Here is a 14107-nt window from a genome sequence, read left to right as displayed (position 1 = left end):
GATCTGTGCCCGTTGGCTCCTTTCTCTGCTCTATCTGGAGTCTGCAACTCTAGTTACAATGTTAGCGGTGCCAAGCAGAACCAAGTTTGGCATTCACAGCGCCAGTTCAAGCACCAGAATTTGTTCTCAGTTAGGATCACTTAGGTAAGAAGAGGAGTCTCCATATGTTTCTTCCTCATTTAATTTTTCAGTAACGGATTGGCTTGGTATGAGTGATACTTGGACACTTTCTGGTAGCATTTAAGGGGTGCACTGACTGCCGAATTTCAAGGAATTATGGAAATTTAGTTAACAGTTTGTTCATGAAAAACTTACCTGTCAGATAATATATAGCTGTATTCTCCGCACGTCCGACAGAATTTCAAAACTCCCGGCACACGCAGTGGGCGGCCAGGTGGTTAGTACCCATTCCCGCCGCTGGGAGGCGGATATCAGGAATCATTCCCATTTTCTATTCAGATTTTTCTCTGTCGCCGGTCGGTAAACAACTGTTTACAGACCTCCGCCTAGGATTTTGAAAACTCTTGTGCTAACTTGAGTATTCTGATTGACTTTTTTGGTTTTGATTTGGCTTGTTGGCTTGGCATACGTGATAGTGGATTTGATTTGAATTTGGCTTGACTTTTCTTTGATTACGATGTCTGGATCTAGCGCTGCTAGCTTCAGGGTGTGTAAGGTGCATGAATGTAAGGTGAGGTTGCCGAAAGCTTCGGTAGACCCTCATTCAGTGTGCTCGAAATGTCGTGGTCATGTATGTATGTTGAATGATAGATGCATCGAGTGTGAGCAATTGACTGAAATTGAATGGAAGGCATATGATTCTTACCGTGAAAAAGCTTGAGCGTGATAGAATCAGGAGGTCTTCCTCTAGGAGTGCTTCTGTGAGTAGAAGTCCAAGGTAGAATTGTATCTCCATTAAATCCTCCTGTAGATGTAATTCAACCAGATCCTGTTGTATTGCCTCCGAACAATCAGGAAGTGTCTGCAGAAGGAAGCGTATTAGTTACGATCATGGAGTCGATTCGCGCCTTGGAATCTAAAGTGATTGCTCTACAGTCAAATGTGAATTGTGATAAAAGTGTTGTGGCATCTAGTGTAGTGGAAGGGGTGTCAGATCGGTCCCATAATGCCTCTAGGCCTAGGCCCCTGCCGGACTCCCAGGCCTTAGGGAGAGGGCAAGCCGAAAGCCGAAGGAGGGTTTACGGGATCTAATGACCGTCCCTGACGTCCCTTCGGCAGAAACTGAGGACGAATCTCAGGCTGCCGGTGTTCGTGCACGGGGCACGAATAACTTAAAGAGTGCTTCTCTTCTTCCGAGACTTCCTCTCCTCGCCGAGGTTGGGACGCTCGGAAGACCTCTCAAGGGGAGAGCGGCAGGGGCGCAAGTTGTCGCACAAGCGGCCGTCGCCCTTGTCGCCCTCTTAAGAGAGGTTTCAGAGAAGAGGACGCTTCACGTCCTTCTGATCGTTATGTAGATTCGTCACCTGAAGATTTTGAAGCTTTTCCGCCACAGAAAAGGAACAAGGCTTCATCAGGGGAGGACTCTTTCGAGCGTCCATTTTAAAGTCGCTCTAAGCTTGTTCCTGAGTTGAAGAAAAGGGCATCCCCTCGCCATCTTCCTCGCACAGGATGAGTCCTTCTCTGATCGAGAACTTTCCCTTCAAGGAAAATGCTTTGGGAAATGCAGAGACAGTTAGCCTCCTTTTTTGAGAGAAAGGAGGCAGAAACTAGTCATAGAAGGAAGGATAGGTGGCTGCCTGTTAAGAGAACTAGGCAGTCCCCGGCTCCTACTCCGCGTTTTTCGGCCTTTGAGTCTACTCCTAGTAGCCGACGCATTAGAGAACGTGATTACGTTCCTCATGAAAGGGCGTCTAGGAGAGACGAATTTGACAGAGACGTGAGTTGTCGCACAAGCGGCCAGCGTCTTTGTCAAAAGGCCGAGAACGCTCAAGAATCAAGATCGGAACGTCAAGCTTTGCATGTTGATGATCACGCTCGGCGTCTTAAACAACGAAGCGCTTACCAGACTCGAGAAGACGCTTTTCAAGACGCGCGGATCGCTCGCCAAGACGCTCCAACTGACGCTGTTCAGGACGCACGGCGTCCTACACATCATGACGTTCAGCAAGACGCTCAAGCTGACGCTGTTCAGGACGCACGGCGTCCTTCACATCATGACGCTCAGCAAGACGCTCTTCAGGACGCACGGCGTTCTTCACATCAGGACGCTCTGCAGGACGCTTCTCAGAACGCACGGCGCCTTGCATATCGGGACGCTTTCCAGGACAATCAACAGTTGAGTCCGAAACGTAAGGATGTTTCTCAGGTTAAAGTGTCGAAGTCATCGCGATCTTTGAAAGGCGCTGATGACCAAGAGAAGGATTCGTCTAGTGATCGCTGCCCTACTGATGATGACGAACCAAATGCGTCAGCGTCGTCAGACTATAAGACGTTGACGGATTTACTTAAGAAATTATTCCCAGATAATTTTCAAGCGCCAATTCCTTGCTCTCCACCTTCACAATTTGCTTCATCGAAGGCCAGGAAGGCCTCCCCTGGCTTCGTTAAGATGGCCACTTCGCTCTCCGCGAAGAGAGCGTTTAAGAGAGTCCAGGATTGGATGGATTCAAGGAAGGTTAAAGGGAAGACTTCTTTTGCACTTCCTCCATCTAGACTGAAAGGGAGAGCCGGGATCTGGTACGAGACAGGAGAAGAAGCAGGATTGAAGGCACCGTCCTCTTCTCAAGGAGATTTCGCCAATTTGGTGGACGCTCCAAGGAGGTCTTATTTGTCATCGGCTAAGTTTCCTAGACATGACGGAGACGGATCATCAACCTCAAGGGGTTATATAAGACGCTAGAGGTGTTTAACTTTTTAGATTGGTTGCCTCGGGGCGCTGGATGTACAATCGAGGAGTCAAGACTCAATTTCGCTAGAAGAGCTTTCGATGTACTAGCTTGTATGGATAGAGCAGTTTAGTAAGGGATGGCTCTGATGAGTTAGCATCTCATTTTGCTACAGGTCTGCTTAAAAAGAGAGCTCTCTATTGTAGCTTTACGGCGAAAGCAGTTTCTCCCGCTCAGAAAGCGGAGTTATTATTCGCCCCCTTCTCTACGCATTTATTTCCGCAGTCCATGATTAAGGATCTGTCGGTAAATTTTGCAAGAAAAAGCAACAAGGGACCTCTTGACTCAATCTTCAAGACGACCTACTCCTCAGGCTTCTACTTCAACAGCTCCAGCACCCAAGAAGAAATTTAAGCCCTTTCGTGGAGCACCTTCCTCTAGAGGTTCCTCGAGAGGAAGGGGGTCCTTCAGAGGTAAGATCTCTTCTACCAAGAAGGGAAAAAATTGACATTTCTGCCCTTCAGGCACCTGTAGGTGCGAGACTCACCTTATTTGCTCAGGCATGGAGGACGATAGGGGCGGACACCTGGACCCTAGATGTGATCGAGAGAGGATACAAGATCCCTTTCCTCTCTACGCCTCCTTTGAGCACGAAGCCGATACCTGTCGCCCGCATACCAGTCAGAGAAGCAAACAGATCTTACTCGACCTTCTTTAGATCAAATGTTGGAAAAGAAGGCCGTAGAGGAAGTTCTGATGCTGGATTCCCCAGGCTTCTACAACAGGTTATTCCTGGTTCCGAAGCAGTCTGGGGGATGGAGACCTGTCCTAGACGTCAGCAGACTGAACAATTTTGTAAAGAAAGAAAAATTCAGGATGGAAACTTCTCAGTCTGTGCTAGCCTTGGAGCCTTGACAGGGATTGGATGGTGTCATGGACCTTCAAGACGCTTATTTCCACGTCCCGATCCATCCCCAATCAAGGAAGTTCCTGAGGTTCGTCTTAAAAGGACAGGTCTTCCAGTTCAGGGCTCTGTGCTTCGGTCTGAGTACAGCGCCGATGGTTTTTACTTTCCTCATGCGGAATGTGGCGAAATGGCTTCACCTATCGAAAATAAGAGTCTCGCTCTACCTGGACGACTGGCTAATCAAGTCGCCTTCGAAGTCAAGGTGCCTGGAGGACCTTCAGACGACATTACAGCTGACGAAGGCCCTGGGCCTTATAGTAAATTACGAAAAGTCCCATCTGATCCCCACGCAGTCCATCGTGTATCTGGGGATTCAGATGGATTCAGCGGCTTTCAAGCTTTTCCATCAAAGGAACGTCAGCAGAGATGCTTAGAGAAAGTGTTTAGCCTTCTTAGTGAAAGAAACATGCTCGGCAAAGGAATGGATGGTGAGTCTGCTGGGAACCATTTCTTCGCTGGAGAAGTTTGTTTCACCCTGGGGAGGTTGCACCTCAGGCCACTCCAGTTTTTTATGGCAGAAAAGCTGGAAAGACAAGAATCTAGACTCGACTTTGATTATATCAAAAACGGTCAAGGATCATCTGAAGTGGTGGCAAGATCCGACCAAAAACTCTCGGAAGGGATGTCCCTCAAGCTTTTGAGCCCCGACCTAGTGTTGTTCTCAGACGCCTCCATGGTGGGCTGGGGAGGAGCAAACACTAGGAAAGGAGGAAGTGTCAGGCCTCTGGAGAGGGGAACAGAGGTCCTGGCACATAAACTTAAAAGAATTGGAGGCTATTCGGTTGGCTCTTCAGTTCTTCGAAGAACGATTGGTGAGCCGAGTTGTCCAGATCAACTCGGACAACACTACGGCTCTCGCTTACATAAAAAGCAGGGGGGGACACACTCTCGGTCACTGTTCGTGATAGCGAGAGACATCCTTCTATGGGCGAAGGCTCGAAACATAGTGATCCTGACAAGGTTCATTTCAGGAATTCAAAATGTTCGAGCGGATCTTTTTTAAGCCGTCGACATCAGATGCTTCCCACAGAATGGACCTACATCTAGAAGTTTGTCAAGAGCTATGGAAGTTGTGGGGACGGCCGCTAGTCGACCTCTTCGCAACCTCGAAAACGAAGAGGCTTCCGATTTATTGCTCTCCAGTTCTCGACCCGGAAGCAATAGCGGTAGATGCCATCCTATGGAACTGGACGGGGATGGATGTGTACGCCTTTCCCCCGTTCAAACTCTTAGGAGAGGTAACAAGGAAGTTTGCGGCGTCGCCAGGAGCGAGAATGACTCTGATCGCCCCCTTTTGGCCCTCAAGCGATTGGTTCAGGAGGTCATGTCTCTTCTGGTAGACTTCCCGAGAACCTGCCAGGAGAGAGTCGATCTTCTCAAACAGCCCCACTTCGAGAGGTACCACGGAAACCTCTCCGCTCTGAGTCTGACTGCGTTCAGACTATCAAGAAGTTGGTGGCCAGAGCGAGAGGTTTTTCAAGATCAGTGGCAGAGGCTATTGCCAATGCGAGAAGAGCTTCCTCTCGAGCAGTTTATCAAGTCGAAGTGGACTGTCTTCAGGAGATGGTGTAGAAGAAAGGTATTTCCTCCTCCACGACCTCTGTGAACCAAATCGCTGAGTTTCTCCTGCATTTGAGAAATGTGGACAAATTAGCAGTGACCACAATAAAAGGATATAAGAGCATGCTGTCAGCTGTCTTCCGCCACAGAGGATTAGATCTGACAAATGATAAAGATCTCACGATCTTTTGAGATCGTTTGAGACAACCAAAGTACTACAACCAAAGGTTCCATCATGGAACCTTGATGTAGTTCTAAGATTCTTGATGTCGGCTCCCTTTGAACCTATGCATGCTGCCTCATTGAAAGACACTACTAGAAAGGCGATTTTTCTAACTGCTCTTGCCACGCAAAGAGAGTTAGTGAAATTCAAGCAATTAGTAAAGATGTGGGTTTCAGAGGACACAGTGCAGTGTGCTCCTTGGATCCTAATTTCTTAGCGAAGAATGAGAACCCATCTAACCCCTGGCCAAAAACCTTTGAAATCAAGGGGTTAACAGAGTTCATCGGACAAGAGCCAGAGAGAGTCCTGTGCCCTGTTCAGGGGCTTCTTCAAATTTTACATGCAAAAGACCAAAGATTGTCGGGGTCCTTCGGAGAACTTATGGTGTTCTGTTAAGAGACCCGACTTTCCTATGTCGAAGAATGCACTGGCATTCTTTTTGCGAAACACCATCACGGAGGCCCATGCGTCCTGCTCGGATGGTGATATGAAGCTTTTGAAAATAAAGGCCCATGAAGTGAGAGCGGTTGCGACTTCAATGGCATTTCGAAAGAATATGGCACTTAATGATATCATTAGCGCTACTTTTTGGCGCGAAGCAACTCTGTGTTTGCTTCACATTACCTGCGGGATGTGAAGACGGCATATGAGAACTGCGAGTCGCTTGGACCATACATATCCGCAGAAATGGTGTTGGGGGCAGGGAGCAGCACAAATACTACCCTATAGAAAAGGGGTAGGTGTGCTTTTTTAATTTTGGTGTTGGTTTATGGTTGAAGGGTTGGTTGCTTGAGGCGCCTTCCCTTTCTTTAGCCTAGAAGTTATGGGACTAACTTCGATAGGTTAGGTCAGGTGGTGGTTTTTTAGCTTCGTTGCCCTCACAGTATGGTCAATATGGGTCTAGTCACATTGTGGTCACGCCCCGTTGACAGATCATCTAGAGCGCACCAACTACACAGGTCACTACCTTGTTGGCAACTCTAGTAAAGCAAAAGCAGACTTCGGTGACAGTAATCAAGAAGTCAGCTATGCTAACAGGTAAGGAATCAAGATGTCAATCATCTGCACTTGAGGTGTTTCCTAAATCCTTCTATTCGTCCCCGTCCCTTCCCACCTCCAATGGTGGGATTCAGCTATATATATATCTGACAGGTAAGTTTCATGAACAAAATGTTATTGTTATGATACAATAAAGTTTGTTCTACTTACCTGGCAGATATATATAATTAAAGTACCCACCCACCTCCCCTCAGGGGACAGTGGTATGAAAAATGAATAGAAAATGGGATGATTCCTGATAGAAAATGGGAATGATTCCGATCCGCCTCCCAGCGGCGGGAATGGGTACTAACCACCTGGCCGCCCACTGCATGCCGGGGAGTTTTGAAATTCTGTAGGACGTCGGAGAAACAGACTATATCTTATTCTGCCAGGTAAGTATGAACAAACTTTATTGTATCATAACATAACATTTTTCAACTGTTTTATGTCTAAATAAACATTTCCTGAGGCGATAATGGTAAAGAAAAAATTTTAGATAGTTTTTTTTGACAAATTTATTCATTGCTTGTATGACACTGAACCACAAATTGTGAAAAAGACTTGTAAAAAACTTCTCAATGAGAAAAAACTTCTGTATGAATAATTCAGGATAGGATCAAGTTATTCACTTTGCTGAAATGTTTTATTTGTAAGTAAACATAGTGGGTTCCTACATGATATACAAACCCTGGGATCAAGTTTGAGGTATACACTATTTTGGACTGTTTTATGTGTAAATAAACATATATCTTGAAATGTTATTGCTAAAAGAAATCTTAGATTGGTTCATGGATAACTCTGTTCATCCCATTTTTGGTGCCGTGAATAACAAATTGTTAAAAAAAAGAAGCATGAAAAATGAACATGAAAAATTTTTAATGAAAAATAATAGTTCAACATTAGAATATCCCATTCTCTCTTTGGGATGCGTCAGAGAAAACAGGCTATATTGATCTATAGGGATAACTTGATAAAAATTTACCGATTGTTTCTAGGTTGTTTCAAGATTAAACATCCCATGTTCCTATACAGTATACAAACCCTCGGTCCTTTACATTAGGAATTATTTTCAGCAAAGACTGGAAAAAGGCTGTTGAACTATCAAACAAGGTAGATAAGCAGTTATCTACTGTCCAGTAGTTGGGAGTCCCATCCTGACTGGACATAAACATTCCAATTTGCTTTTGGCCACTGTTGAGTGATGACGTGTCTGCGCCTCTGCCTCTTTTAGTTTAGGGAGAGTTCCTCTTCCTATATGGCAGCTTTGTAATACCTGTTAGTTCACTCTTTCTCTTTATGACTGCAGAAACTACTAATCGAGGGAGTGCATAGTTCAGAGACTTGTCATTCTTTTGCTTTTCTTGACCCTTAGCTTATTTCAATTGTAAAGGCCAAGTCCGTCAATTCTTTCAGGGTTTAACCCATATCTCATTTCCATTTCCATTTATTTAGTTGTGATTTTGGGCCAGGGTGTGAAAACATTACAGGCAGTCCCCGGGTTACGTCGGGGTTCGGGTTACGACGTTCCAAGTTAAGGCGCTTCTCAATTATATTCATCAGACATTATTTCCAGGGTTACGACGCCTACAACACTCATCGGGCAGATGCAAAAAATGACACCAAAATGCAAAATAATCAATATTTGAAGGGTTTTTTTTATGAAAAATGTGATAAGAATGCATTTTTACATAGTTTTCAATGCACCCAAAAACATTAAAAGTAAGGTTTTCTTAGGATTTTTTTACAATGTTCTGGCTTACGACACGTCTCAAGAATGGAACCTCTGTCGTAACCCAGGGAGCTGCCTGTATTTATTTGTGATTTTGGGCCTGGGTGTGAAAACATTGCTACCGTATTTGGTTTGCTGTTTCATTGGCCCTTGTGCTAAGGAAAAGAGGCGTGTAGTTTGTATTGATAAAACATGATGCTCCTTTCTTATAGTTTTCATACTGAAATTATCAGTAGAATTAAAGTTTTTGTTAATTTATTCTATTCATGGAAAGTTTTATTTGCTTGTTTTCATGTTATTGTGTAAATTTCTTCATTACAGGAGTTGTTGGAACATCCGGAAATTTGATGAGGATTCAGTTTTCCCGTTTCCTCAAAGGCCCAAAAGACCCATTATGGTATGAATTTTGAAGACGATGTAGCACAATTCATAAATGAAGATTTCCAAGGAAATAGTATGTAACACCCTCAGATATGTATTAATCTAGTGTTAAGCATTAATAGCTTCCTATAAAAGCTTTGTGATATTATGTGATATGATGGGAGGTGATTTGGAATATAGTGTTTACAACTGTATTTTTAGATTGTTTTAGTTATATACTTGGCTTGGTGATTCATGTGTTTCAAGATTTTTTTCTACAGTAGGTGGATTAATGCATCAACTTTTTGGGTTTGAGTTAAGTTTGGTCTTTTAATTTTGTTAAGGGCCCAAATGTGGTACAAGGTAGTAAATAGCAGTGTTATTGCAATACACTCCCTGAACACCTAGTTAGCCCTGGTCACTGACCAGTCTGAACTATATCCCCATAATTTTGCCCACAAAGTGGGTAATTAACTGTCAGCGCTACCAACGCTGCAGGTGAAATCTTGTCATATGAATTACCTCAGGTACCGTTGGTAACGCTGCTGCAAATACCGGCTGACTGAGGCTGACATCCCCAATTGCTATCAGTTCGCCGTGCTGTGTGGATGTGTTCCCGCATCAGGCAAACTTTTGGTCATTTAGCCTGACCCTCATTAAAAGAATTTTTGAATTTGGATATCAGACTATGACTTTGGCCTGTTATTAATATCTTTTCTCCTGGATTTTGAAACTTCCCTCCCGGTTTTGACTTTGGATTGGTACTTTGGACTCGCTATGGATAAGTTAGACAAGAAAATGTTGTCGTCTGCTAGCACCTCTGCTTCCACCTCCAGGTACTTTGCTTCGGTCTTTCAACTGCCTCACAGGTGTTCACACAAGAATGCTCACCCAATTTCAACCTGGACCCATTCTTACAGGATATGCATCTTGAAATACCTTGACGACTGGCTAGTCCGGGCAAGTAAAAGCTAATCCAAGACAGGACCATCTTTTCCAATTTTGTCACAGCTTAGGCATCATGATAAATTTGGAAAAGTCAAATGTCTCTCCCATCCAAAGGATACTTGCTTGGGTATATCCATCAGACCAATGCATTGACAAGTTCAGGAGCACCATCTAGTTCCTTTCCTGCCCAGACAGAAGGAAACCGGTCATTCTAGGTTACTTGTCGTCCCTTAAGGAAGCTTGTTCCACACAGGCGTCTCTGCCTTCAGTCTCTCCAATGGAGACTAAATTAGTTATGGTGCCCTTCAAAGTTCCTCTCTTGAAAGAAGTGAGACAGGACTTAGAATGGTGGCTGGAAGACAAGAACCTGTTCATAGGAGTGCCCCCTTTCACCCTCTTCCCATCAGAGATTCTCCTGTTCTTGGATGCCTCACACGAAGATTGGGAAGCAGACTTGGAAGATCTAAATTCAGGAGTGTGAGATCATCAGGAGATAGTTTCACATCAACATCCTGGAGCTGAAAACACCCTTCCTGGCAATTCAGAATTTCAAGAAAGGGTGACAGGGGACTCAGTGGTTCTCATGTCCAACAACACTACAGTGGTAGCTTATGTCAACAACGGGTGGGGTGGGGGGGGGGGGGGGGGCTAGTGTCATGTCAGCTTCATGAATTGACAATGCAGTATCACCAGTGGGCAATTTCTTACTCAGTGGATCTTTCAGCCAAATACATTCCAGGAGAGAGAAACACTGTGGCAGACAAGCTGAGTCATCAGGGTCAAGTTTAGGGGACAGAGTGGTCACTACATCAGGAAGTATTGGAAAGGTTTTTCCATCTGTGGGGAAGGTCGACAGTATATTTTGTTTAGCTGTTCCAGCCCAAAGGGCTGTGGCAGAAGGCACCCTGAAACACCCCTAGAATAACCTGGACAATTGCGCCATTCTTCCCTTTTGCCTAATCTGTCAGGTGATCAACGGAGTGATGATTTCTCAGAACCTCAGGATGACCCTAGTGGCTCTCTTAGGCCACATGCAGAATGATCCCAGATCTCCTAGCTTTACTTACTGAGGCTCCAAGGGAGATTCCCCCATAGCACTACCTTCTATGCCAACTGCACATCAAGAGGTTTCACCGATCGGTAGGGTCCCTATCTCTTCACGACTGGAGAATATTCATTATCTCTGGCAAGCGAAAAGCTTTTCTGTGTTACCAAGGGAAATGGGCCATCAGTTTCATGTTTGACTATTTTATTCTCGAACATGGTTATAGCTTTAGTTTTTGTAGGGCTTGATTAAGCAATTGCTTTGGAAAACCATAACTTAATGGCCCAGAATTCTTAGCAGCTGCAACATGCCACTGTGCAGCAGGCTAGAGGTGAGTCATCTTTGATTTGCTTATAGTTGTGGACCAAGAAGAAAACATTCTGAGGTTGGGTGAATCTATTAGTCAGTTCAGAGAGTACCCAGATTTCACCACCCAGTTTGGGTAAGTCTCCTATGTAATGAAGAAGGTTTGTATTTGTTTAGGAGCAAACAGTAAATTTTAAAAGAAATTTGTATTTTTGTACATTCAACTTCCTTGTCAGATATATACTTAGCTATAGACTCCGTCGTCTCCGACAGAAATTAGAATTTCGCGGCACACACTACAGGTAGGTCAGGTGATCTACCGCCCTGCCGCTGGGTGGCAGGACTAGGAACCATTCCCGTTTTCTAATAAGATTTTCTCTGTCGCCTGGGGTTCCATCAACATCGTTGTTGGTTCCTCTGACTGAATTTCGTTTTTCCTCGCAATTGATCTTCTTGTTGGCTTATTTGGTGACGTATTTGGATCGTTGGTATTGGCATACGCTATTGTTGGGGGACTGTTTTCTTGGGATTTGGTTTTGGATTTTCTTTAAAATGTCTGACTCTGGAATTGTTTTGAGAGTGTGTGTGAATGAGGGCTGTAACGTGAGGATGCCGAAGGCTTCGGTTGATCCTCACACTGTATGTAGGCGTTGCAGAAAGTATGAATGTTCTTTTGATAACACTTGTAAAGAATGCAAGAGTTTGAGTGCAGAAAGATGGAAGACTCTGACTTCTTACTTGAAGAAGTTAGAGAGAGATAGAGTGAGGAAGGCTTCTTCCAAAAGTTTAAGTAGATCTAGATCTAACGATCAAGTTTCTGATTTGGTAGCCTCTACCCCTCTTGTAGAAATTGCTCCTTCTACTTCTGTATCAGCCCCTTCCCCCTTTGCAGAACCTGCAGATACGGCAACGGAACTTGCAGATCTGAAAGCTGCCCTTAAGAGAATGGAGCTTAAGATGGCAGCTTTAGAAGGTAAGCAAAGTGACTATACAGTGAACAGTGCAGTGGATAGTGATGTGAGTGTCCCCAGTGTAGTGGAGGGGGCGTCTGGTTGGCTCCACAACGCTCCCAGGTCTAGACCTCTTCCAAGCTCCCAGGCCCAGAGGAGAAGGAATGTCGAAAGCCTTACGGAGGTTGTGGAGGATCCCCACCGATCAGGCGTCCCTTCGGCAGGATCTGTAACGCCTCAGACTGCCAGAGATCGCTATTGCAAAAGCGTTCTTCGCGAGTGCTTCTCGTCTTCTGAGACATCGTCGCCCAGGCGCGGGTGGAGATCTACCGATCATTCTCGCCCGTTGAAGAGGAGCTGGAAAGCGCCTGCGCTTGATTCGAGTCCGGAGCGTTTCCCAGAAGAATCGCCATCGGACAGGAAGAGAGCTAAGAGAGCCTTGCTCTCTCCCGCTGGTGACTGGGAGCCCCCTGCGCCCTACAGATCTCCTTCCCCTCCTTCTGACAAGGACAGGGATGTTACGACTATGAGAATTCTCCTGAACATGCAGGAACAGATCGCTTCTCTGGTTGGGGTGCTCTCCAAGGATCCTCCTCTTAGAAGGATTCTTCTCTTCTTATCAAGAGATCCAAGTTCCCCTCTTCAGATCCTCGATCTTTCAAGGAACATGAAGATATGGCCGAGCACCCTCATTCCTCCAGACGTGTTCCGCATTCCAACAAGCGCGAGGACTCCTGTCAGGGAATTTTGTCTTCGTCTTCCGATAGTGAAACGTCAGCCAGGAGCGAGTAGCCAATCAGGGGCGCCAGGCGCCAACCAGGTGTTTGTCGCCAGACAAGTGTGTTTCTTCCGTTGAACATCGGACTTCCGCTGAACCTTCGAAGAAGACGACTGTAGCTCCTTCAGTTCCTGAGGATATTTCAAAGAACCCTTTAGACGGCGTGCAAGAGAAGGCTTCTGTTCTTCATTCTTCAGTGGTTAGAGCTCCTCTTTCGGTCAGCTCTTCTCCAGCTAGAAGCCTTTCTCCTCAAGAGAGAAGGAGATCTACAGAGGACTTATCCTCCAAACGTGAACGTTCCCCGCCTGCTGGTCTGGATCTGGAAGATGTGTCAGACGACGAGGCTCCAGTTAATGAAGGTCTTTCTAATTATAAGACCTTGGCTGCTCTGTGACTCCAGGAGTTCGTGGATTCTCTTAGCCCCGCAGCTCCTCCTTCTCGTTCGCTATTCTCGAGTACAAAGGCCTCGAAGTCCTCTTCCTTTTTGAAGATGAAGCCTGCGATTTCTATGAAGAAGGCTCTTCAATCTCTGGGTTCGTGGATGAACACGAAGAAAGAAGCGGGGAAGACAGTGTTTTTCATGCCTCCCTCCAGGCTTTCGGGGAGGAGAGGCATCTGGTACGAGACAGGAGAAGCCTTGGGTCTGGCTCTCCCTTCATCAGCGGAGTCAGACTTCTCTAGTCTGGTGGATTTGTCTAGGAGACACGCCTTATTGTCCACCAAATTGACTTGGAGCATGTTGGAACTAGACCAGCTCCTCAAGGGACTTTTCCACGTCTTAGAAGTCTTTAATTTCCTGGACTGGTCCCTTGGGGTGCTGGCTAAGAAGACCCAGGACCCAGACTTTTTCAGCCCAGATGTTCTACACAGCATTCTATCCTGTATGGATAAAGCAGTACAAGACGGCTCGGGTGAGGTTGCTTCCCTTTTTGGATCTGGAGTCATCAAGAAGAGATCGGTGTTTGGGTCGTTCCTTACCAAAGCTGTTTCTCCGATTCAGAGGACTGCTTTACTTTACGCTCCTTTGTCAGATCATCTGTTCCCTTCTCAGTTAGTGAAGGATATTTCTCGCTCGCTATCTGAGAAGGCGACTCAGGACCTTCTGGTTCAGTCAGCTAAAAAGAACCGCCCTGCTGTGACCGCTGCTAAGAAAAACACTCGGGCGCCTCAACCGCCCTTTCGTGGAGGCTCTTCTACACGACCCTCCTCGAAAAGGAAGAGTTCAGACAAGTGAGGAAGGTCAGCCTTCCGACCTTTCAAGAAAGGCAAATAATGCTCATGTCCTCCAAATGCCTGTGGGTGCCAGACTTCTGAAGTTTGTAGAAGCCTGGGCCATGAGAGGAGCCGATTCCTG

At 45.7% G+C, this 14107-nt stretch overlaps 1 long non-coding RNA gene across 1 annotated transcript in view; it reads left to right on the top strand.

The window, feature by feature from the left end:
- Nucleotides 1-8708, top strand: part of LOC135217231 (uncharacterized) — a 34201-nt gene extending 25493 nt beyond the window's left edge. Inside the window, exon 3 of the long non-coding RNA XR_010315087.1 lies at nt 8688-8708. This is a non-coding gene — a long non-coding RNA (uncharacterized LOC135217231). The remainder of the gene's footprint in view (nt 1-8687) is intronic.
- Nucleotides 8709-14107: the final 5399 nt, after the last annotated feature.

Source organism: Macrobrachium nipponense, chromosome 7 (assembly GCF_015104395.2).
Source record: "Macrobrachium nipponense isolate FS-2020 chromosome 7, ASM1510439v2, whole genome shotgun sequence".
Classification (NCBI taxonomy): domain Eukaryota; kingdom Metazoa; phylum Arthropoda; class Malacostraca; order Decapoda; family Palaemonidae; genus Macrobrachium; species Macrobrachium nipponense.
The sequence above is the reverse complement of the archived record's forward strand: the minus strand, read 5'-3'. Positions and strand labels throughout refer to the sequence as shown.